Consider the following 26,860-nt stretch of genomic DNA (forward strand, 5'->3'; position numbering starts at 1 on the left):
TTAGCACAACTTTTTAAAAATTTTGATGCGCATGAATGTGTATCCATGGGTTTTAACGTGAGCGAGTGTCTCGCGCATACCAGAAGTGCCCTCTCTCGGTGAAACAGTCTGCCCTAGGGCTTCCACACCCTCTTCACGCTAGTTCACAGGCGAAGTACTGTTGCTATGCCGTGTTCGCATCGACCTTCTCTTCATAATTATGTTGTACAAATGGAGATGATGTTTTAACTACTGACGACGCCTTTGGCACGATTGTTTTATGTATCTCCACTGTAGGATGGTATTTTAGTAAGTGACTAAAATTTTTGTGCTTGTAATACTTTGGTAATTTTACCGTACTTAAGCTATAAGTGTTTTTTTCTTTTTCTTTTTTTCCCTTTTTCTTTTTCTTTTTCTCCCTTCAAATCCTTGAACGCCATGCTCTCCGCCTCGCCTATCGCATCCGTCTCCCCTCCCCCACGCGGATACTGTATGATCTCATCCCATTCCCCCACCTCCTCCTTTTCCTTGAAAGGATACGGATCCTGTACACCTCCCGCAAACTCGATCCTCCTCACCCGCTTGTCTCGCCCATCCTCTCCCGCCCCCACCCGCTGCCGCGCCTGTATTCCCACGTCCCACCCGGTCTCCATCTCTCCACCCTCCTTACCCTCTCCCAAGGTGGCTACCGCCAGCTCCCCCTCCCTGATGATGTCCTCCTCCCCTCCATATACTCCTCCTACCAACTTTGATCCTCCCTCCCTCTTCCTTTGTCTGTTCCTTTGGGCATCCTCCCTCCCTCCTCCCATTCTCCCCACTCCTCCCCCGGGCCTCCCCTCCCCCGTCCCTCTACTCCTCCTCCCATCTCCTCAGCCATTGGCATCTTTGTTCTTCCCTCTCCACCCTCTCCACCCCCTCTCACCATTCTTCCCCTCTTGGAAGGTCCACAGACTCGCACACGCTACGTGGACTTTCGGCGCCGGAGATCATCGCCAACAGTGTCTCGTGTGTGTGACGTCATTTTTTGTTTTTAGTGTCCGCCGTCACGCTTCTACGTTTACATGTACTGTCGGATTCATCAGTGTTATGTGCACCGTGTCAACACGTTTTCAGTGTCGTTATCGTCGAGTGTGAACGGCTCCGTGTTTTTTGTGTATCTGTGACCACTATTGTTTTGCCCGTCACTATGTTCATTCTGATTCTCCATTCTGTGTTCTGTTATTGTCAAAACTATGGCTGAAGAGCGGCGTAGCATGCCGCTGACAGCCTACCTGATTGTTCAGGTATTAAAATAACAATAAAGGAAAAAAAATTGTTTTCTTTTTCCAGGCGATCATTGTAGGCAAAACCACCCCTTCCTTCCGCCTCCTCGATTTCTATCTAACCATCTATAGCCGTCCTATCGCCCTCACCCTCTCCCTTAAGTACCTTGGCGTTACCCTCGACCGTCGCCTCTCCTGGACCCCCCCTCTCCGGACAATCCAAGCCAAGGCACGCTCCCGCCTCCGTCTCCTCAAGCTCCTTTCCGGCCGTATGTGGGGTCTGGTCCCCTCCACCATCCTCCACACCTATAAATCCCTCATCCGCCCTATCCTCTGTTACACCCATCCGGCCTGGATCTCCGCCCCCCCCCCCCACCCTTTACAAATCCCTTCAGATCCTTGAATGCCATGCTCTCCGCCTCGCCTATCGCATCCGTCTCCCGTCTCCCCTCCCCCACGCGAATTCTGTACGACCTCATTCCGTTCCCCCACCTCCTCCTTTTCCTCGAAAGGATACGGATCCTCTACACCTCCCGTAAACTCGATCCTCCTCACCCGCTTGTCTCCCCCGTCCTCTCCCACCCCTGCCTGTATTCCCACGTCCCACCTGCTCTCCATCTCTCCACCCTCCTTACCCTCTCCCAAAGTGGCTTCCGCCAGCTCCCCCTCCCTGATGATGCCTTCCTCCCCTCCATCTACCCCTCCTACCAACTTTGATCCTCCCTTCCTCTTCCTGTGTTTGTTCCTTTGGGCACCCACCCTCCCTCCCTTCTCTCCCCCTTCCCTCCCTCCTCCATTTCTCCCCCGGGCTTCCCCTCCCCTGTCTCTCTACTCCTCCTCCCATCTCCTCTACCATTGGCATCTTTGTTCTCCCCTCTCGCCCCCCCCCCCCCCCCTCACCCTTTTTCCCCTCTTGGCAGGTCCTCGGACTCGCACACGCTACGTGGACATTCGCGCACTGGAGATCATCGCCATCAGTGTCTCGTGTGTGCCGTCGTGTTTTGTGTTCAGTGTTCACCGTCACACTCCACCGTTCACCTGTGCCATCGACATCTTCAGTGTTTGTGCGTCGTGTCAACAGATTGTAGTGTGGATTATCGTCGAGTGTGAACGGCTCCGTGTTTGTATTTATGTGTCTACTGTTTTATTACCCGCCATTATATAACTTATGTGTATTCTTTCTGTTTTTTCTCATTGTCTATTCTATGGCTGAAGAGCAGCGTAGAATGCTGCTGACAGCCTGCCTGTTGTACAGGTTTTAAAATAACAATAAAGAAAAAAAAATTTCTTTTTCTTTCTCAGTTTTGGTGCTTAGTTTTTGCTAATGAAGGTGTCGTCCTGTTCCAGTGTATTTTTGCTTCTGATGAAGGTATATTTAGATATTCCGAAACTGTGGTCAAGGATTTCAATAAATCTTTATCCTGCAACTGTTTGGCTGTTATCATTTACCGTGAAGAATGTTGCCTGAAAGTCAGTTCAGCTACCACAGGTGGTCTTTCTGTTCTGTGTGCCGAAGACAGGCTACGATGAGCACGACTTCGGCTCTTTGCACCGAAGACCGGCCGCAGGGAAGTGCTCAGTGCCTGCTGATACGACCTCCCGTGTGACAGGGCCACACAGCCAGACATCGCTGCGGTGTCTCCCCTCCCTGCAGAACCGTCGCGCGTTTATTCGCCCCGCGGCAGTTGCGTAGCTCATTGTCGTCATCGTGGTAGGATCACTTGCGACTAGTTAGTCGCGGTGGTCAAAAAACGCGACCAGTAACTTTTTTCCTCGCAGAGCTGCGGATGCAGTTGCTTATGTGACATACTCGCACGTGTTAACAGCGGGCTTCGCGCATTCTCCATTACGCAGTTCGTGAGTCACGAACAAAATGTCTCAACGCGTTCCACATACGAGTCACGTCTGTGAAAATAATTCCAACATAGACATCAATCCCGAAGCTATAATTATGAAAGCGGAAACAGTAAGTCCCTGAAATGAATACCGCGAAAGCAACAATAGCCAAGAACTATGTGGTGAAGTATTACAAAATACTGTACAATGACACAGAAGAAAAAAAGTTTCGTCGGTATAAATTGCTAGTACTCGTTATAATACATTTTTATGTATTAACTGAACATTTCACTTTCTTTCTGATAACTAGAATTCATACATTAAGTACAGTCGTCTTGCCATGGTACACAGCTGACTGCAGATGCCATGCAACTTGCAAACAATCTGTAATCCCATAGCTGACAGCCGGGTTCTATAAAAGTTGCAAATTGGCAAAATTAACTTGTAAACTTCATCGACTTTGAAGAAGAAGTCTTTCGTGACGGAGAAGAGAACACGACGACCATTACTCGAAACATTACCCATGTCACAGGCTCCCCTGGAGCACACAAATCAGAGCCCATTGTCTCCGATGTGTGCGTACTGTGAAGTGGGAGATTTGACAAATTATGTTATGTCCAAACAGTACGTTTCCAGACATGAGTTCATTATCAAAACTTAGCGTGTTAAGTCCCTTACACAACACTTAGAATCCTGTAACACAAATTGTGAGACATCCTTTATAACAAGAGTAAATGAAGCAATAATTTTAAAATGCAAAAAAAATGGTTCAAATGGCTCTGAGCACTATGGGACTTAACATCTCAGGTCATCAGTCCCCTAGAACTTAGAACTACTTAAAGCTAACTAACCTAAGGACATCACACACATCCATGCCCAAGGCAGGATTCGAACCTGCGACCGTAGCGGTCGCGCGATTCCAGACTGTAGCGCCTAGAACCGCTGGGCCACCAGCGGCCGGCTTTAAAATGCATATCTGAAGTACAGTGAGCTGACAAAAGTCATGGTACAGCGATATCCACATAAACACATGGCGGTAGTATCGCGTACACATGGTATAAAAGGGCAGAGCATTGATGGAGCCGTCATCTGTACTTAGATCGTTCATGTGGAAAGGTTTCCGGCGTGATTATGTCCGCACGACTTTGAACGCGAAGTGGTAGTTGGAGCTAGACGCATGAGACATTAAATTTCAGAAATCTTTACGGAAATCAACATTCCGAGATTCACGGTGTCAAGAGTGTGCCGAGAATACCCCAGTTTCAGTTACATCTCGACATGGACAACACAGTGGCCGACGGCCTTCACTCAACGACCGAGAGCAGCGGCGTTTGCGTAGAGTAGTCAGTAATAACAGACAAGCAACAATGCGTGAATTAACCACAGAAATCAATGTGGGAAGTACGACGAACGTATCCGTTAGGACAGTGCGGCGAAATTTGGCGACGAGAGCCTTTGCTAACAACATGACACCTGCCTTGCCTCTCCCGGGCTCGTGGTCATATCGATTCGACACTGAGACGACTGGAAAACCGTGGCATGGTCAGATGAGTCCTGATATAAGTTGGTAAGAGCTGATTGTAGGGTTCGAGTGTGCCGCAGACCCCCTGAAACCATGGTTCCAGGTTGTCACAAGGGCACTGTGCAAGCTGATGGTGGCTGCATTATGGTGTGGGCTATGTTTACATAACCCCCCTTCCCCCCTCCAATGAACCACGGACGTTGCTGTCGGTGGTTGGTTTGCGTGCCTCAGCGATAGAGATAGCAGTACTGTCGGTACAAGCATAAAAAGAGGGTATCTATTGAGACACCAGACAACGTGTGGTTCCTATAGAGGAGAAGAAGCCTTTTCAGAAGTTGTAGGGGCAACAATCTGGTTTACTGACTGATCAGGCCCTGTAACATCAACCAAAACGGCATTGTTGTGTTGGTGCTGCTAACGGCTGAAAGCGAGAGGAAACCACAGCCGTAATTTTTTCCGAGGACATACAGCCCTACTTTATGGTTAAATGATGATAGCGTCCTCTTGGGTAGAATATTCCGGAGGTAAAATACTTCCACATTCGGATCTCCGGGCGGGGACTACTCAGGAGGATGACGTCATCAAGAGAAACAAACTGGCATTCTACGGATCGGAGCACGGAAAGTTAGACCCCTTAATCAGGTAGGTAGGTTAGAAAATTTGAAAAGGGAAATGTATAGGGTGAAGTCAGATATAGTGGGGATTAGTGAAGCTCGGTGGCAGGGGAACAGGGCTTTTGGTCAGGATTACAAATAAAAAGGCAAATAGGGGTAATGCAGGAGTAGGTGTAAAAATAAGTGAGGAAATAGGAATGCGAGTCAGCTACTACGGACAGCATGGTGAACGCTTTATTGTAGCCAAGATAGACACGAAGCCCACTCCTACCACATTTGCACAAGTTTACATGCCAAATAACGTTGCAGATGAAGAGGAGATTGAAAAAATGTACGATGAGATAAAAGGAATTATTCATATAGTTAAGGGGGAAAAAATTTAATTGTGATGGAGGACTGGAATTCGATAGTTGGAAAAGGAAGAGAAGGATGAAAGTAGGTGAATATGCACTTGGGAGGGGGGGGGGGGGGGGGGGGAGGAATGAAAGAGGAAGCCGCCTGATAAAATTTTGCACAGAACATAATTAAATCATCGCAAACACTGGGTTTAAGAATCATAAAAGAAGGCTGTATACGTGGAAGAGACCTGGAGACAGTGGAAGGTTTCAGATTAATTATATAATGGTTAGACAGAGATTTAGGAACCAGATTTTGAATTGTATTACATTTTCAGGAGCAGGTGTGGACTCTGACCACATTGTATTGGTTATGAACTGTAGATTAAAATTGAAACTGGAAAAAGGTAGGAAATTAAGGAGATAGGACCTGAATAAGTTGAAAGAACCAGAGGTTGCTAAGAGCTTCACAGGGAGCATTATACAACGGTTGACTAGAACAGAGGAAAGGAATACAGTAGAAGATAAATGGGTAGCTTTAGGAGATGAAATAGTGAAGGCAGCAGAGGATAAAATCGGTAAAAAGACAAAGTCTAATAGTAATCCTTGGGTAACACAGCAGATATTGAATTTAACTAATAAAAGGAGAAAATTTAAAAATGCAGCAAATTAAGCAGGCGAAAGGGAATACAAACGTTTAAAAAATGAGACTGAAGGAAATGTAAAATTGCTAAATAGGAATGGCTAGGGGACAAATATAAGGATTTAGAAGCATATTTCACGAGGGGAAAAATAGAAATCGCCTACAGGAAAATTAAAGAAGCCTTTGGGGAAGAGAGAAGCAGCTGTATGAATATTCAGAGCTCAAATGGTAAACCAGTCCTAAGAAACGAAGGGAAACATGAAAGATGGAAGGAGTATATAGAAGGTCTATACATGGGAGACGAGCTTGAAAGTAATATTATAGAAAGGGAAGTGACGTAGTTGAAGATGAAATGGGAGACATAATACTGGGAGAAAAATTTGACAAAGCTCTGAAAGATCTCAGTCGAAACATGGCCCCGGGAGTAGACGACATTCCGTCTGAACTACTGATAATCTTGGGAGAACCAGCTATGACAAAACCGGTGTGCAATATGTATAGGACAGGTGAAATACCCTCAGACTTCAAGAAGAATATAGTAATTCCAATTTCAAAGAAAGCAGTTGCTGACAAGTGTGAAAATTACTGAACAATCAGTTTAATAAGTCACGGTTGCAATATACTAACACGAATTCTTTACAGAAGACTGACAAACTAGTTGAAACAGACCTTGAGGAAAATCAGTTAAGATTCCGGAGAACTGAAGAAACACGCGAGGCAATACTGACCCTACCACTTACCTCAGAAGATAGGTTAAGGAAAGGCGAGTCTACATTTATAGCATTTGTGAACTTAGAGAAATAGTTTTTGACTATGTTGACTGGAATAGTGTCTTTGAAATGCTGAAGGTCGCAGGAGTAAAAACAGGCACTGAAGCCGGCCGGAGTGGCCATGCGGTTCTGGCGCTACAGTCTGGAGCCGGGCGACCGCTACGGTCGCAGGTTCGAATCCTGCCTCGGGCATGGATGTGTGTGATGTCCTTAGGTTAGTTAGGTCTAATTAGTTCTAAGTTCTAGGCGACTGATGACCTCAGAAGTTAAGTCGCGTAGTGCTCAGAGCCATTTGAACCATTTTGAACCAGGCACTGAAACGCTATTAACAACTTGTACAGAAACTAGATGGCAGTTATAAGAGTCGAGGGGCATGAAGGAGAAGCAGTGGATGAGAAGGGAGTGAGGCAGGATTGTAGCCTATTCCCGGTGTTATTCAATATGTACAGTGAACAAGCAGTAAGGGGAGTCATAGAAAAATTTGGAGTAGGAATTAAAGTTCAGGGAGGAGAAATAAAAACTTCGATGTTTGCCGATGACACAGTAATTCTGTCAGAGACAGCAAAGGACTTGGAAGAGCAGTTGAACGGAATGGACAGTGTTTAGAAAGGAGGATATAAAATGAACACCAACAAAAGCAAAACAAGGATAATGAAATGTAGTCGAATTAAATGTGATGCCAAGGGAATTAGATTAGGCAACGAGACACTCAAAGCAGTAGACGAGATTTGCTATCTGGGCAGCAAAATAACTGACGATGGTCGAAGTAGAGAGGATATGAAATGTAGACTGGCAATGGCAAGGAAAGCATTTCTGAAGAGGAAAAATTTGTTAACATCGAGTATAGATTTAAGTGTTAGGAAGTCTCTTCAGAAAGTACTGGTCTGGAGTGTAGCCATGTATGCAAGTGAAACATGGACGATAATCAGTTTAGATGAAAAGAGAATAGAAGATTTCGAGATGTGGTGCCACAGAAGAATGCTGAAGATTAGATGGGGCGATAACGTAAGTAATGAAAGAAGGGATCGGTTGATAGGACACATTCTGAGGAATCGAGGGATCACCAATTTGGTATTGGAGGGAAGTGTGGGTGGTTAAAAAATCGTAGAGTGAGACCAAGAGATGAATACAGTAAGCAGATTCGGAAGGATGTAGGTCGCAGTAATTACTCGGAGATGAAGAGCCTTGCACAGGATAGAGCAGCGTGGAGAGCTGCATCAAACCAGTTTACAGACTGAAGACCACAACAACAACAACAACAACAACATGTTTACGTGGAATGGACTCTGTCCTGTGGTCCAGTTGAACCGATCATTGACTGGAAATGGCTATGTTCGGCTACGTGGAGACCATTTGCAACCATTCATGAACTTCGTGTTCTCAAACAGTGGCGTCATGTCAAGGGGGCACAACTGTTCGTGACTGGTTTGAACAATATTCTGGACAATTTGAGCGAATGATTTGGCCACCGCTCGAACATTTATGGGACGTAATCGAGAGGTGATTTCGTGCGCAACATCTTGCACCGCAACATTTTCGTAATCATGGACGGCTGGCTCAGTATCTCTTCAGGGGACTTCCAACGACTTGAATCGATGTCACGTCGAGCTGCTGCACTACCCCCGGCAAAGGGAGGTCCGACCGATATTAGGAGCTATCCCACGACTTTTGTTACTTCAGTGCATGTCAACCAGGGCGATAATGGTTAAACATACTTTATCGCGACCAAACTGCGTCACGTAAAAGACGAGTAGTTAAAACTTTCATTACAGTCACGCATACCTTCCTCGTCTTGCAGTCCTCACCAATGTCAGTATACCCTCCACCGAGCAAAAGGTTACAATTATTCGGCAGCTGGCACACGAAGCACCAGGGAAACGGTAGTTTTGATGCATTATCAGAGTAAACATGACAAAATTATTGAAAGTCAACGTGCCCTGAAGTGAGTAACGAATAAGATGATCAAACAAGTCCAGGTGACGTCTCAGATATTTCACAGTGTCTGACCCCCCACGGCCGTAGACAAAACTCCAGCATCCTCGATGCTGACAGTCCTTATCTGCAGGTCGTCACGGAATGCTGACTCCGGCGTCTGCGTATTGACATTGCATAACTGGCTAGCACCACTAAAAATAAGCAATCTTCATGCAAAGAATTTTGTTTCGCGGGCAGAGTGATCCTGCTGACCGGAAGGGAAATGCCACTCCGAGATTAATCGAACGAACCTTGATGTTGTTGTCGAGGAGGCTTCAGTCCAAAAAGGTATCCACGCTAGTCTACCCTATGCAAGACTTCATCTACGCATAACTACTGCGACCTACATACATTTGAACCTGCTTACTATAGTCACACCCTCTCCAATTTTGACCTTCTCACTCTTCGCTCTGTTACAAGAATTATTTGATGCGTAAGGATGTGTCCTGTCAATTGATAGCTTCGTCTAGTCAATTCATATCATAAATTTCTTTTTCCCCACTACGCTTCAGTACCTCTTCATCAGTTATTCGTTGTACCCACCTAATCTTCAGCGATCTTGTGTACAACCACATTTCCAGAGTTTCTATGACCTTCTTGCCTGTACCATTTTTCGTCCGCATTTCACATCAGCAGAAGGAAACACCTCGAACAAATACCTCAAGAAAACACTTCTTAACACTGAAATTTTCTATTAGATGTTAAAATATTTCTAAGTTGCTGACACACTTTTCTTGCTATTGCCATACTGCATTTTACATCCTCTCCACTTCGGCCGTCGTCAGTTATCTACAGCTTACAGTGTTGTATTTCGTGACTTAACTCCCTCACTGTTGCCTGATTCTATTCGCCTAAATTCCAGTAGACTCTTTTACTTTTGTTGACATTCATCTCACAGTGGGGTGACAAAAGTCATGCGAAACCTCCTAATATCGTGTCGGACCTCCTTTTGCCCAGCGTAGCGCAACGACTCGACGTGAAATGAATTCAACAAGCCGTTGGAAGTCTCCTGCAGAAATAGTGAGCCATGCTACCTACTGTAGACATCCGTAATTGCTAAAGCGTTGCCGGTGCAGGACTTCGTGCACGAACTGACCTCTCGATTGCGTTCCGTAAATATTCGATGGGATTCATGTCTGGCGATCTGGGAGTCTAGAATGTTCTTCAAACCAATCGCAAACAATTGTGGCCCGGTGACACGGTGCATTGTCATCCACAAAAATTCTATCACTGTTTGGGAACATGAAGTCCATGAACGGCTGTAAATAGTCTCCATCCAGCCAAACATAATCGTTTCCTATCAATGATCGGTTCAATTCGATATGAGGATCCACAACATTCCATGTACAAATAGCTCACACCAGCTGGCACAGTAACTTGTTGACTACCTGGGTACATGACTTCGTGGGGTCTGTGCCACACTTGAAACCTACCGTCAGCACTTACCAACTGAAATCGGGACTCATATGATCAGGTCACGGGTTCCTAGTCGTGTAGAGTCCAACCGATGTGGTCACAGTCGAGGAGAGATGTTGCAGGCGATGTGCTGTTAGCAAAGGCACTTGCGTCGATCGTCTGCTGCCATAGCCCATTAACGTCAAATTTCGCCGCACTGTCCAAAAGTCTAGTTCGTCGTACGTCTGAAATCGATTTCTGCGATTGTTTCATGCATTGTTGCTTGTCTGTTAGCACTGACAACAATACGCAAGCGCCGCTGCTCTTGGTTGCTAAGCGAAGGCATCGGCCACTGCAATGTCCGTGGCGAGAGGTAATGCCTGAATTTTGGTATTCTCGGCACACTCTCGACACTGTATCTCGGAATATTGAATTCCATAACGATTTCCGAAATGCAATGCCCCATGTGTCTAAAAAAATGTTCAAATGTGTGTGAAATCGTATGGGACTTAACTGCTAAGGCCACCAGTCCCTAAGCTTAACCACTACATAACCTAAATTATCCTAAGGACAAACACACACACCCATGCCCGAGGAAGGACTCTAACCTCCGCCGGTACCAGCCGCCCATGCGTCTAGCTCCAACTAGCACTCCCAGTTCAGAGTCTGTTAATTCCCGTGGGGCGGCCATAATCACGTCGGACACTTTACACATGAATCACTTGAGTACAAATGATAATTCCGCCAATGTACTGCCCTTTTATAAAAAATGGTTCAAATGGCTCTGAGGACTATGGGAATTAACATCTGAGGTCATCAGTCCCCTAGAACTTAGAACTACTTAAACCTAACTAACCTAAGGACATCACACACATCCAGGCTCGGGGCAGGATTCGAACCTGAGACCGTAGCGGTCGTGCGGTTCCAGCCTGAAGCGACCAGAACCGCTCAACCACAGCAGTCGGCGCCCTTTCATAGTTTCTGTACACGATGCTATCGCTATTTGTATATGCGCATATCGCTATCCATTGACGTTTGTCACCTCTTTGTATCACCTCTTTTCAAGACACTGTTAATTCCGTTAAACTGACCTTTCAAGTCCTTTGCTACGTCTAACAGAACAATAATGACGCCGGTAAACGTCACGTTTTCGTATGTCCTCCCTGAAATGCGATTCCCTTTTCAAATTTCTCCTAAGTTTCCTTTACTGCTTGCGCAATGTACAGAGTCAATATCGTCTGTGGTAGGCTACATCTCTGTCTCACACACTTCTCAGCCACTGCTACCCTTTCATGTCTTTCGATTATTATACGTAATTGCAGTCCGGTGTCTGTACGTGTTGTAGATAAACTTCCTTCCACTCGCTGTATTTTACGACTGATAACTTACTATTTTTTAAGAGTGTATTCCATTCAACATTATTATAAGCTTTCTCTAAACCTGCAAATGTGATAAATGTTGGTTTGCTTTTATTCAGTTTGAGATAAATTATAAGGGCATATTGGCCTTGCTTGTTCCTCCATTTCTGTGGAATACAAACTGAATTTTCCCGAGGTAGGCTTCTATCAGACTTTATATTTTTATGTAAATTCCAAGGAAATTTAATTCATCTGCGATGGAGACAGCCTACGTAATCATCGTTCTACCAATGATTTGCCGGTCGTTGTGGCCGAGCGGTTCTAGGCGATTCAGTCTGCAACCGCGCGACCTCTGCGAATCCTGCCTCGGACATGGATGTGTGTGGTGTCCTTAGGTTAGTTATGTTAACGTTTTTCTACGTTCTAGGGGACTGATGACCTCAGATGTTAAGTCCCATAGTGCTCAGAGCCATTTGAACCATTTTTTCTACCAATGATTTGGAATTTCTTAACAGTCTGGGACTTTTATCTCGAAGTATTAATCGAGGCAAACAATTCTATGCATGAGCTTCTTTTTTAATTCAAGACAGAACACTTATTTTTTAAAATGGCTGGAGCTGTTCCATTCAGTTTCCCTTGCTATCCGCCGTGTGTTGGACTTGACAGATTCCATAGCCCGCCGCACTGCAGAGAGAAAACCATCTCAGAATCAATGATCTGCGTATGTTCGCACAGTAAATGCAGGTGCGTTTAGGAGATGCTCTGCAATAGCAGTACATAAAGGACACGCTGTGCGATTCGGGGAGCCTTACTATAAAAATTCTGAGAAATCACTTTCAAGGGTGATTTAAGAAATGTTTTACTTTACGGGCCCCTAAAGGACCTACCGAGCGAGGTGTGCACACTGGACTCGCATTCGGGAGGACGACGGTTCAATCCCGCGTCCAGCCATCCTGATTTAGGTTTTCCGTGATTTCCCTAAATCGCTCCAGGCAAATGCCGGGATGGTTCCTTTGAAAGGGCACGGCCGACTTCCTTCCCTGTCCTTTCCTACTCCGATGAGACCGATGGCCTCGCTGTTTGGTCTCTTCCCCCAAACAACCCCCCCCCCCCACCCTCCCGCTAAAGGACCACAGTGGATCGACAGCTGGTGCAGGCACTGACAGTTACTCCTGAACGGAAGTAATATAACGTATTACGCATGAATAGGCGAAGAGATCCACTACCATTGGATACATTATTGGCTGCACATGACTGAAAACAGTAGCTACTGTAAAACACCTAAGAACAGCCTTTCGGAGAGGTCTAAAATAGGATGACAAAAACAAAAAAACAAAATAGTAAGAAAGGCAGACACCAGACTTGGATTCAGAGGGAAAATCTTAAGCAAATGTAATTTATCCACGCAAGACGTGGCTCACAAAACACTAGCTCGACCGATTCCTGAGTATTGCTAATCAGTTTGGGACTCAAATCATGCAGGTGTTTCCATAGTTTTGTACACCCCCTGTAGATCAAGTCATAAAAACATTAATAAGTATAACATTTTTACAGAAGAATAAAGGCCGGTATGCTAATGTTCTTTTCTCATACACTAAGTGAAATGGTCTTCAAGGAAGTGAACTAAGTAAAAAATATGAAACGTAGTTTCATTTTAAAGTTAATACAAAACTTGCCACAAACATTTAAATGTATATACAATGAAGTGAAAAAGATAATTTTGGAAACAGATCGCAATACTGTAGGCTATTGAAGATGTGCAGAAATCAGATTCTACGTAACACTCTCAGTACTTGACACTGTTAGTAACATATATATCAATTGGCTGTGATACGAAATTCGTCACTGAAGCAGAAGAAGTTGGTGACCAATAAATCGTTTAGGCTTCCCTTAAACTGCAGTTCACAAGTGTGGTAGCTAAACGTTTTGTGTCTGTTGGCAAGTTATTGAATATGCGTGTTCCTGATTAGTGGACCGAAGCAAGTGGCTTCAAGTCTTTATGTCAATTTTTCTTACTTATATTACTTATTCATAAACTGAGCTGTAGTTTTGAAAAAAAGAGATATTATTTGCGACAAATGTCTTTAAGGAGTAAATATACTCTGAAGCAGTATCAATATTCTCAGTTTCTTGGACAGGCTACTGAAAGGAAGTTCTTGAATTCACACCACAAACAATTCGTATTACGCGACTTTGGACTCGGAAAACGTTAACCTGGCTTGATGAGTTAGGCCTACACGAAATAGCAAAAGACATCAATGAGTACCAGAGCTAGCAAGTTTTGAACATTGAAAGTTTCAAAGAAAACAAGAAAATAAATTGGAGGAACAAATCACCAATGCAATTTCGTAAAATAATCGACGTTTCCACGAAAATGCGTATAAGAGAAACATTCAGCGTGAACTATGAAGAACGTCTATGTTATCGAGCGAAGTCGAGTTGTCTCATTTTATACTGTTTTGAAGGCAAAACGACTCTTTCTCCGAGCCTTTAAGCGTCCGATGCGAAAACGTTTGTGATGCACAAATTGTATTTTGCTTTTTTGTATTCATTGGCATTGATAAAATATGAGCATAGAATCTCAGATCTTCAATGTTCCTCCAGATGGAAATATGAGGTAATTTTGGGTTAGTTGCCCTCACAGAAATCCCATTCAGACTCTTCATGCATTGTATTACGAGGTTCTTACACAAAACTCTTTTGAAAATTTTACTCAAGAGAATTGAAGCGTAGACAGATCATCTACTTGAAAAATTTAAGGTTGGATTTAGAAAAACTCGATCCTATACGAAAATTAATACTATCCTACAAATTCTTAGAGGCAAACAGGCAGTTACCACGTTTGTAGACTTTAAGAAAGCGAATGGTTCAGCAGGAACACACACATTTTGTAGTAGTACAACAATTAAAAATAGGCAAAAGCGCAAGAGCACAGATGAAACAAACAATAACCAACGCTAGTTAAAAAGTCAAATTCCTAGGCTGTTTTGGTACTGAAACGTAAACGATTCATGGGGGCAAACTTTCTACATTGCTTACTGTTTTGCTGGAAGACCTAATTAGAGCATATGACAAAGAAGCAAAAGAAATTAGTGTTGGGAGACCACTTCAAACAACAGTTCATTTGTGTCGTGTGGCTTTCACAGACGATTTAGTAATATTTTGGAACAACAAATGTTTAAGGACGCCTTGGAAAACTCCGCTAAAATGCATTTGGACCATAAATCTCATGCCGATAACTAAAATTCACCTCGATAGCGAGCCTTTAGTACCGCAGATACGGATTGTTGAAGTACCTCATATCAGATACATACGAGACATAGTCGAAACCTCCAGATTAAATGGAACAATTAACAAAAATAGAACATTTACATTACAAAAACCCTACATAATCACCAGAAGAAGATAAAAAAAAAATTCAATATGCTGGAATACAAAACTAAGAAATGAGAACAATAATTATATCTGAATTATTATACTCGGCGGGAACATTAATTTTTAGAGCAGACCGGCAATTACAGATAAATAAAACAGCAGGAAAGAAGAATCGTACGAAAACCCTTTCGGACAGACGGAATCTGGGTGGCAAAAAATTCCACAAATTATACAAACATTCTCTGAAAATCTCCGATGCTTTGTGGAAGAGCCTATTGAAATTTTATTGTACTTTGTCAGAATGAACAATAATCTGAAATGACTGAAAGAATTCTAGACTTTTCCCTCACGATCTAAGTGCAACAGGTTATTTGAAATTGTAAAGAGACATCGAAGAAACAGGTATCTTAGAGAACATTGTGTAAGAGGGAATTAAATTCAAAATTCCGTTGACAATCATCGATTTATCTGGGAAAAAAATGAAGCACTGGTCTTTATAAAACATGGACAGAATGGTGTTGAAAATACCCCCTGGTACGAAAAGAAACCTCTCTTAATAAAACGCGGCTTCAGTATTCAGAATTTCAGGCGTAGTTGTTTGCGACAGTTGATCGTACCAGGTGATTGGCGGGGAGCGAGCGTTCGCCGTGGTTGTTACCTGTGAAGTAGCAGCAGCAACAGAGCAGCAGCTTGGTCCAGACGGCGCGAGCTACTGGCTGCGGCGCGTCCCAGCCGCCGAATCAGTTGACCCGCGGCCGCCAGAGGCGCCACTGGTACCGCTGCCTGACGGCTGCAGGTCCCCGCAATCAAGGTCCCAGCACACTGCACAATGCACAGACTGCTCACTAAGAGTGACACCTGGGAAGTCTCGGTTCCACTGGAGCGTATGGAAGAGAACACAACCGAGCTAGCATTCGCATACAGTCCACCAGTGTTCATTATCGCTATGAGGGGAACAGAAGCGAACACGACTGAACGCGCTTAGTTTGGCAACCCTACGAAATCGGCGTTGTTGACGGGGCCAGCTTGGAGCATCAAGCTGAGGGGGGCGCCAAATGCACCCACGTGTTAAATGTGTGTACAGGGTGTACTGTAAGTGAAAACTGGCACAGAGGACACTATACAACAGAAGCAAAAACTTTGCAGTCCGCAAACAAGCCATTTGTGAGATACTATAACGGCTACGAGCTGCCACTTACTTCAGTATAGAACATTGTCCTAGTTAGTATCAACATACACTGATGAGCCAAAATATTATGACCATCTGCTTAATAGCTTGTTTGTCTGTCTTTGGAACGAAATACATAAATGATTCTATGTATCAGGGATCCGGCAGTTTGTTGGTATCTTTGTGGAAGTATGTGCAGTTAGATGTCTATGCACAGCTCATATACACTACTGGCCATTAAACACGGAGATGACGTGCAACAGAAGCGAAATTTAACCGACAGGAAGAAGATGCTGTGATATGCAAAGGATTAGATTTTCAGAGCATTCACACAAGGCTGGCACTGGTGGCGACACTTACAACGTGCTGACATGAGTAAAGTTATTTCTCATACACAAACAGCAGTTGACCGGCGTTGCCTGGTGAAACGTCGTCGTGATGCCTCGAGTAAGGGGGAGAAATGCGTACCATCACGTTTCCGATTTTGGTAAAGCTTGGATTGTAGCCTATCGCAATTGCGGTTTATTGTATCGCGACATTGCTGCTCGCTTTGCTCTAGATCCAATGACTGTTAGCAGAATATGGAATCAGTGGGTTCAGAAGGGTAATACGGAATGCCGTGCTGGATTCCAATGGCCTCATGTCACTTACAGTTGAGATGACAGGCATCTTATCTGCAGCTGGTAGGTGTGGCCAAGAGATTCTAGGCACTCCAGTCTGGAACCGTGCGACCGCTACGGTCGCAGGTTTGAATCCTGCCTCGGGAATGGATGTGTGTGAGGTCCTTAGGTTAGCTAGGTTTAAGTAGTTCTAAGTTCTAGGGGACTGATGACCTCAGATGTTAAGTCCCATAGTGCTCAGAGCCATTTGAATCATTTTTTTTGCATGGTTGTAACAGATCGTGCAGCCACGTCTCGATCCCTGAGTCAACACATGGGGACGTTTGCAAGACAACAAACATCTACATGAACAGTTCGACGACTTTTGCAGCAGCATGGACTATCAGCTCGGAGACCATGGCTGCGGTTACCCTTGACGCTGCATCACAGACAGGAGCGCCTGTGATGGTGTACTTAACGACGAACCTGGATGCACGAATGGCAAAACATCATTTTTTCGGATAAATCCAGGTTCTGTTTACAGCATCATTATGGTCGCATCCGTGTTTGGCGACATCACGGTGAATGCACATTGGAAGCGTGTATTCGTCATCGCCATACTGGCGTATCACCCGGCGTGATGGTATGGGTGTCATTGGTTACACGTCACAGTCACCTCTTGTTAGCATTGACGGCACTTTGAACAGTGGACGTTACATTTCAGATATGTTACGACCTGTGGCTCTACCCTTCATTTGCTCTCTGCGAAACCCTACATTTCAGCAGGATAATGCATGACCACATGTTGCAGGCCCTGTACGGGCCTTTCTGGAGACAGAAAATGTTCGACTGCTGCCCTGGCCACCACATTCTCCAGATCTCTCACCAATTAAAAAGGTCTGGGCAATGGTGGTCGAGCAACTGGCTCGTCACAATACGCCAGTCACTACTCTTGATGAACTGTGGTATCGTGTTGAAACTGCATGGGCAGCTGTACCTGTACACGCCATCCATGCTCTGTTTGACTCAATGCACAGACATATCAAGGCCATTATTACGGCCAGAGGTGGTTGTTCTGGGTACTGATTTCATAGGGTCTATGCACCCAAATTGCGTGAAAATGTAATCACATGTCAGTTCTAGTATAATATATACGTCCAATGAATACCCGTTTATAATCTTCATTTCTTCTTGGTGTAACAATTTTAATGGCCAGTAGCGTAATTCGCATAACCGACGGGCAGCTGATTTGTGTACAAGGTGATGGCACGTCTGACAGTGACCTATATGGGTTCCGTAGGATTTACATCAGGCAAATTTGGTTGCCGAGACATCAAAGTGAGTTCCATAAATGCTCCTCAGAACACTGTAAAACGGTTCTACCTTCAATACATGGACAGTTAAACTGCTCAAAGATGACACTGCCGTTGGGTAAGACATCAAGCATGAAGGGATGCAGGTGGTTGGCACCTGCCAATGTGTCTTCAATTCAGGTTCCATGCAAGTGCAGGAGAATGTCTCTCATAGCATAATACTGCTCCCACCAGCCTGTGTCCATGGTGTGCTGTATGTTCCGAACTACCGTACATCTCGATGATGGCGTTTGTGGAGACGACCAGTGACCTAGTGTAGCAAAAATGTGATACATCTGACGAGATGACACATTTCCAATGGTCGACGGTCGAATGCCCACTGAAATTGTAATTGATGATGTTGTTAGGTCAACATGTGAGCAAGTAGGGATGGTTTACTGCAGAGCTCTATGTTCAACTATGTACAATGAATTATGTGCTCCAAAACACTTGCATGTCATCAGCATTGTAGTCTTTTGGCAGATCACTATCACTATCTATCCTACTTTGCAGAATAGACAAGCCTCTGAATCCCACGTTGTGTGAAGAGTCGCGGAAGTCCATCCATTTAGGGCTAGTGTAGTTTCACTGTCTTTCTACCTCTTTCCGTAGATGCTCACGACAGTAGCACGTGAACATTTGACTAGGTTTACTGTATTCGTGATACTCATTCACAGCTCTGCCAATTTATCAAAGTCGCTTATGTCAATGGGTTTCGCAATTTTCCGCCTATATCTTCGCAAGAGTGATCCCCCACCTGTTTCTGCTCCACTTACACACTTTTCTTACTGTGTTGCATGCCTGTGACGCCACCAAGCAGCATGTAACATCACAGTGGGTAGTGACCACAATGTTTTGTCTTATCAGTATAATTCTCCCCTTCTAATTAGTCTGCATTTCACCAAAGTTCTCCATTAATGAGGTAGGTTTTGCTACTCCAGCAGTGCTGTACACTTTACTTATGAGATAACCACAGAAAAATCCACAGTACTGTGCTCAGGTAAACTCCCATTAGTAAGTTTGGTCATCAATACCACCCCTCTGTCCATTGTTCGCAATTAGGTTCCAGAATTCCTGGTTTAAAGCCATCTATTCAAATGAGGTGTTTTTGTTGCGATGTACCTATTGTTTTTGTCTAACTGATTCCCATTCCTAATTCTTCATTTCTGTTGGCTCGTTTTCTGTTCCTATTCCCCGCTTCAAAATTGTGGAGCACCAAAAGAGTGAATCGCAGCTTCCTAAATTATTCTCCTGTTATGTCCATACCTATATGTCTGTTTCTGTAGTCAGATTCTCTATTCTCATTTCTACCTCTCTATTAATATTAAAATCCCTTTCTTCTTCCTCTTCTTCAAAATCATTACTAAAATTTATTCTCCCATGATTTACTTAATTCCATTTCTGATCGCTCACCTTCATGTTAATAACTGCCAACACTGTGATTTTGACTAACATTTTTTTACAAAGACATAGTTCATCTACACAATTCATAGATTATTCACTCAGAATATCAGTCTCATGAACAAGTCCTCATTGCAGTCTCTCTGGCACTCTTCTCTTCAGGGCATCAATTTGTATCAATTCATCAAATGATTTATCTAAATGCACTAATCATTTCAATTAATTGTTAAAAAATTGTTTCATATTCTCAAAACATTCCCTATAATTTGACCTATTCAAAAATTCAGTTGCTGACCAAAATATATGCCAAAACTCTTTCTCAAATTTTATATAAATTAGTTTCTGTTATAACCTTTAATCACCAATAATTGCGTGGATATTCAAACACACTCACTTAGAAACAATAGCTGGTTACATGACAACAACTCAGTATCTCTTATTCAACTGCCGTGCCGTGACATGCGGCCGGCGCCGTTCGTAGCAGACGAGTTGCGGAGCGCCTCTATCGCCGTTTGCGCGTACTGTCGTGGCGGCGCTGTTAAATGTCGTGGCACTGTCACAACAGTTTCCAATTTAGAGCTCTCCAAGAGAGTGTTTGTCCTTCCAAGAACTTCCTAACAATCTTAACCTTATTTTTATCTGGCATTTCAGTAAAGTCTCATGGTGTAAATTGTCATCACCTGGAAAACTCTTCACAAGAAAAATTTGCCCACATGCCACCATTACTACTAAAGGATTTATTATTTCAATTCCACCTTGTTCTCAATTTTTATTGCATATTAGATTTTGTACATCTCAAAACTTCTCACCTGACTGTTTTGCAAGAAACTCAGTATAATGCAGTGTGTGAGCTGAAATTGATAGTTTACAATTAATTTATGCCACATATGTATGTGAGCAACAATGGAGGAGTTGAGCCCATGATGACATTTCAGTCTGTTCAAAACATTCTTGGTTGAACATCAAATAGGATGAGGACAGAGCAAGCAAAAAAAGCAATGACATGTGCCTCAAACATTTTGCCTATTAATGACAAAGAATCTGTGAGAGGAACCTTTGTAAAAAGTGATAGCACATACAAGCCAACCAAATGGTCAGAACTGCTTAGACAGAGAGCCCCCATTCTATTGATAAACTCAGCTGAGTTACAGATATGATGTAGGCATTTTCTCACCAATGGTTTCAGCAAAGAAGCGAGATGTTGGTCTAAAGTGTTCCACTGTTTCTCCTAATTGGATGAAATGGAACACTTTCCTTTAGAATTTTTGGAAGGCCATACAGTCATGGTGGTACACAACCATGTGGTCTTAAACTCTTGATGATCTTTTGAGGTAAGAAGGAGGAATTTAACTGTGCAGAAGTTTTCTTTTGCACACATGCTGTAGGGTTGTTATTAATTCTCCTGTAGGTAGAGGCACTTAGCAGACCATACATCTTATCATCAAGCACACTATGAGGTAAAAAAAGGTTGCATTATCTTTGTCAGCCTTCAACAGCACTACATCACTGTTCTCCTATTCATTTCATAGTGCAATCCCTTCTGCAGAGGTCCAGTTAATACATTGAGAAGGAGGTTTCAAAAGAGGATGGTGGGACTCCCTTCTTGTTTCTTCAGTAACAACTGAAGGAAGGCATTGTATGGCTTCTTCACAACTCCACTCACAAAACTAATTGAAGGGAAAAATCTGATTAACTATGATAATAGCTTCCAGTTGGAGAGTGTGTGGGACCCCATCATCTCCATGATTTGTTCTAATTGAAAATGACAGAGTGAGCCAACGCCCGTGGCGAGCAGTAACACAGAGGACAGCTGAGTTCAGCAGTTCCACCAGTGAGGGTTCTGCCACCATGAAGTGTGGTCCATCTATCAACTTGAATCCTGAAGCAGCGCACTACATAGGACAGAATTGAGCTAGTCTTCATCAGCCTCGATGGTTCGCTCACAGATGACTGGAAGGTGTCTGATCAAAATATCGCGCAATGAATTACACGATGACTGGCAGCAAGCCTGAAATTTGTTTCGACAATCAGTTTGCTGGTACAATTGTAAAATTCACAGAAGAAAGATATATTAATTTCTTCGCCTCTCATTTTTAACTGTGGTGCAGGTAATGTCTCATTTCCACCAAAAAAACAGTTGATGTGAGAGTAAATGTTTGCAGTCACACACACAAACCAACATGCTGATAACAGCAGCAGGCTGAACCTGTTCTACATTAGGTGCATCAAAAAGGTCATTTTTATGTGAAATTGCAGGACCTTTTTTTTTTAAATATAAAATATAAGGGAATGCTTACCAAAAGACAGAAGATATATCAACTTCTGTAACTGTCAACATTAACTATGATATAGGTGATGTCCCATTTGCAGCAAAACTGCTGTCTAATGGAGAGTAAATGTTCATATCAATGCACCAATATGAAAATGCTGGGTACAAACAGAATGGGGGACCTTGTACTATACTTGGTATCTCACATAGGTCATATTTATGTGAACTCATAGAACACAATTTTTAAAACTATAAAACAGAGGGAAGTGCTGATTATAAGAAAGAGGATGAATCAAAGCCTGCAAATCTCATAATTAACTACAGTACTAGTTATGTCTGATCTGCACCAAAAATTTATTTATTTATTTTCTGTCTATATAACAAAAAGTTTTCGGATATTGTTAGGAAAATTTAGATTACATTACACATATACAGTAAAATATTTACATTCTTTCATAACAACATATGGATCACACACATGTCTGTACACATTATTTTTCAAAAGGGCACTACAAGTAGATTCCTCTATAGTGTAACACAATTCAGCTTGTATTTATAATAGTACAGTACACATAATACAGTGTATAATTACATTCTTTCATACCACTGATAGATCGGAGACATTGTCTATATACACTGTTTTCCAAGATGGCACTACAACTTAAAGTCCTCTATAGAGTAACAACACTTCCCTATTAATAATTGCTTCAGTCTACTCTTTAGCAAATTTTGATTTCACAGTCCATGGGAAAGTAAATCTTCACAACCACGTAATCTTAAAAACAAAGATGATGTTGTCTTTGCTTTTAGGTATATCTTTCCTACGTGGAATGTTTCCTTCTATTATAACCAACCACATAATCTAATGAACATGGCAGGGGACAATAGGAGGTAAAACCTTTTGATACATTTGGGGTATCAGATAGGTTATTCACACATGCATCTGCAGAATCAAATCATTAAAAATTATAAAAAAGGGGGAGATGTATACCAAAAGAAAGGAGATATATCAAGTTATGCACCTCTCGTAGTCAATAATGGTGAAGGTGATGTCTCATTCGCAGCAAGAAATGCAGTCAATGGGAGAGTAAATGTTCGCAACCACACGATCTGATAAACCTAATGGAGGACAACACAAGGAAAGACGTGTTATTACATTACATATACCAAATAGGCCATTTACAAGAATTTGCAGCATCACATTATTAAAAAATTACAAAAAAGAGGGGGAACATACCAAAAGATAGAAGATCTCTTAAGTTCTCCATCTCCCACAGTTAACTATGATGAAGGTGATGTCTCATTTCCAGCAAAAATACAGTTGATGGGAGAGCTAAGGTTCTCAACTGCGCAATCTGTTGAACCTAGTCAGATCAACAGAAGGAAGGTCTTGTTACTACAGGTTGTACACATAACGGGTCACAACACACACACACACACACACACACACACACACAAACTTCCAGAAGCCAGTTATTAAAACTGTACAAAATTGCAATGAATATAGTAAAACAATAAAGATGTAGTAAGTTTTTACCTTGCGTAGTTAACTATGGTGCAGGCCATGTCTCATATCCAGCAAGAAACACAGTTGACGGGAGAACAATGTTCACAACCTTGCAATTAGAAGAACCTACTGGGGACAAATGCAGAAAGATCAAATTACTACTTGCCATGCAGCAAAGAAGTCATGCACAAACCATCTTGCATAATTGAATTATTAAAGTTATAAAGTAGTGGTAGGTATGTACATATCAGAAGAATGAACATGTAATAAGTTCTGCAGCTCTCATTGTGAACTATGGTGGAGGTGATGTCTCATTTCCAGCAAGAAGCACAGTTGATGGGAGAGCAAACATTCACAACTCCACAATCAGATGAACATGCTGGGAACATCACAAGGAAGGTCCTGTTGCTACAGGTCGTACATGAAACAGGTGAAGCACATGCGAGCTTCCAGAATCGAATTATTAAAACTGTAAAATAGTGGGAGGTACATGCCAAAAGAATCAAAATGGGGAAGCTATGCAATCTCATAGTTAACAATGGTGTAGGTGATGTCTCATTTCGAGCAAGAAACACAGGTGATTCGAGAGTAAATGTTCCCAGCCACAGAATGATATGCACCTGCTGGGGACAACAGAAAAAAGGTGGAGTTATTTCAGGTCGTAGACCAATTAGGGCATGCACAAACAAAATTGCAGAATTGATTTGATAAAATTAGAAAAACGTGGAAGATACAACTTTCATAGCTATCTGTGGTGCACATGATGAATCATATCCAGCAAGAAGCAGAGGTGGTGGGAAAGTATATGTTCACAACCACGCAATCAGAAGAACCTGCTAGGGACAATAGAAAGAAGGTGCTGTTACTAAATGCATTACACATTGTAGGTCATGCACACATGAAGTATGAGAAACAAATTATTAAAATTATAAAAAAATTAGGAGGTTCATACCAAATAATGAAGATTTAATAAGTTCTGCACCAATTATACTTAACTAGGGCACAGCTAATGTGTCATTTGTACCAAAAAACACAGTCAATGTGAGAGTAAATGTTCACAACTACACCATCAAATGAACCTACTGGGGCAACAGGGGAAAGTTCTTTTACTATATGTCATACACCAAATAGATTCCGCAAACACGAAATTTCATAAGTGAATCATTAAAATTATAATGAACTGGGAGGAGCTTACCAATAGAATGAATATGAAGTTAGTCATGCACCCCTCATATTTAACTTTGGAGCAGGTGATGCCCCATTTTCAGCAAGATACACAGTCGATGGGAAATTTAATGTTCACAACCATGCAGTCAAATGTAATTATTGGGACAACACAAGCCAGGACCCTTTACTTCATGTCATAAACAACATAGGTCATACAAAAATGAACTTTCTGAATCGAATTACTAATTTTATAAAAAAGTGGAAGATATAATCCAAAAGAATGAAAATGTAGTAAGCTCTCCACCTCTCAGAGCTAACTATAGTGCAGGTGATGTTTCATTTCCAGCAAGATACGCAGTCAATGTTCACAATCACACAATCAGATGAACCTATTGGGGCAACAGAGGGAAAGTCCTGTTACTACATGTTGCACACATAACAGTCATGCACACACACAAACTTTCCGAATTGGATCATCAAAATTATAAAAAATTGGGAGTTACATACCAAAATAATGATGTCATAAGTTCTGCACTTCTCATAGTTAACTATGGCACAAATTATGTCTCATTTGTACAAAGAAACACAGTCGATTTGAGGATAAATGTTCACAGGAATGCATTTAGCAAAACATGCTGGGACAAAAGAAGGAAGGTCCTGTTACTAAATGTTGTAAACCAAATAGAGATGCACACAAGAACATGCAGAGGCAATTATTAAAATTATAAAAAAAAGTGGGAGGTACACACAAAAAAAGATGTTGTAGTAAGTTCTGCACCTGTTAATGCACAATGTTAACTATGGCGGAGGTGATGTCTTATTTCTACCAGAAACAGAGTCAATGTGAGAGTAAATATTAACAAATACGCAATCAGATTGACCTGCAGGGAACAACACAATGAAGGTCATGTTACTAAATGTTGTACATGTAATAGTCAGTCAAAGATGAACTTTACAAATTGAACAATTAAAATTATATGCAGGTGGGAGGTGCTTACCAGAAGAAGCGAGGTGCAGTTTGCTCTGTGGCTCTCTTAGTTAGATATGGTGCAGGTGATCTCTCATGCGCACCAAGAAACACAGTCAATGTGGGGGTAAATGTTCACAACCACGCAATCAGATCAACCTACATCGACCAATAGAAGAAATGTCATTTTAGTAAATGCTGTAGACGTAATAGTCATGCACACATGAAGGTTCTGAAATGAACTATTAACATTATAAGGTGGTGGGAAATGCTTACCAAAAGAAACAAAGTCTAGTTTGTTCTGCGGCAGTTGTTGTTGGATATCATGCATGTGATCTCTCTTTTTCATCTAGAAAAACAGTCAATGCGGGAGTAAATGTTCACAATCACACAATCAGATGAACCTGCTGGTAACAAGAGAAGGAAGGTCCTGTTACTAAATGCTGTACATGTATTAGTCATGCACACATCAAATTTTGAAAACAAATTATAAAATTATAGGGAGTTGCTCTCCAAAAGAAAGAAGGTGTAGTTTGTTATGTGGCTCTCATAGTTAGATATGGTCAGGTGATCCTCCTTTTGCACCATGAAACACAGTCAATGTGAGACGAAATGTTCTCAATCACGCAGTCGGATAAACCTTCTGGGAACAACACAAGTGAGTCCCTGTGTTCACATATATGAACATTACAAATCAAATTATTAAAATATAAGGAGGTGTCATGTTCTTAAAAATAAAAAAAAAAATAAATAATAAAAAATTAAAAAAGAAGGTGTAGCTCATTTTTCGGCTCTCATAGCTAGATATGGTGCAGCTGATCTATCATTTGCACCAAGGAACACAGTCGATGTGGGAGTAATTGCTCAGAACCATGCAATCAGATGGAAATGCTGGGAACAGCAGAAGGTAGGTCCTGTTAGTAAATGCCGTATATGTAATAATAATAAATATCAAATTTACAAATCAAGTGATTAAAAGTATAACTAGGTAGAAAGTGATTACGAAAAACAAGAAGATGTATTTTGTTCTGTAGGTCTCATAGTCTGATATGGTTCAGGTGATCCATTATTAGAACCAAAAAACACAGTCTATGTCTGAGTAAAACAATCACAACTGCCCAATCAAATCAATCTGCTGGGAACAATAGAAGGAAGGTCCTGTTACTAAATGCTGTAGATGTAATATTCATGCACACATGAACTTCACAAATTCAATTATTAAAATTATTAGTGGTTTCAAGGTGCCTACTAAAGGAAAGAAGGTGCAGTTTCTTATGTTGCAGGTAATCTATTTTTGCACCAAGAAACACATTCGAATTGAGAGTAATTGTTCACAACCACACAATCAAATGAACCTTCTGGGATCA

The 26,860-nt window shown here is 42.4% G+C and overlaps 1 protein-coding gene and 1 long non-coding RNA gene across 2 annotated transcripts in view; both read right to left on the reverse strand.

The window, feature by feature from the left end:
* The window catches only part of LOC124605481 (spondin-1), a 216,365-nt gene extending 200,542 nt beyond the window's left edge, over positions 1-15,823 (reverse strand). Inside the window, exon 1 of the mRNA XM_047137202.1 lies at positions 15,722-15,823. The gene's annotated coding sequence lies outside the window, so the exon portion shown is untranslated. The remainder of the gene's footprint in view (positions 1-15,721) is intronic.
* A 6,833-nt stretch (positions 15,824-22,656) lies between these two features.
* LOC124607471 lies at positions 22,657-25,943 on the reverse strand. Its single transcript, XR_006978836.1, has 5 exons — positions 25,770-25,943; positions 25,525-25,652; positions 23,390-23,488; positions 23,090-23,216; positions 22,657-22,971 (listed from the first exon to the last, which is right to left on the reverse strand). It is a non-coding gene; the product is annotated as an uncharacterized LOC124607471 (long non-coding RNA).
* Between the last annotated feature and the right edge of the window lie 917 nt (positions 25,944-26,860).

The sequence above is a fragment of the Schistocerca americana genome, chromosome 3 (assembly GCF_021461395.2).
Source record: "Schistocerca americana isolate TAMUIC-IGC-003095 chromosome 3, iqSchAmer2.1, whole genome shotgun sequence".
Lineage (NCBI taxonomy): Eukaryota > Metazoa > Arthropoda > Insecta > Orthoptera > Acrididae > Schistocerca > Schistocerca americana.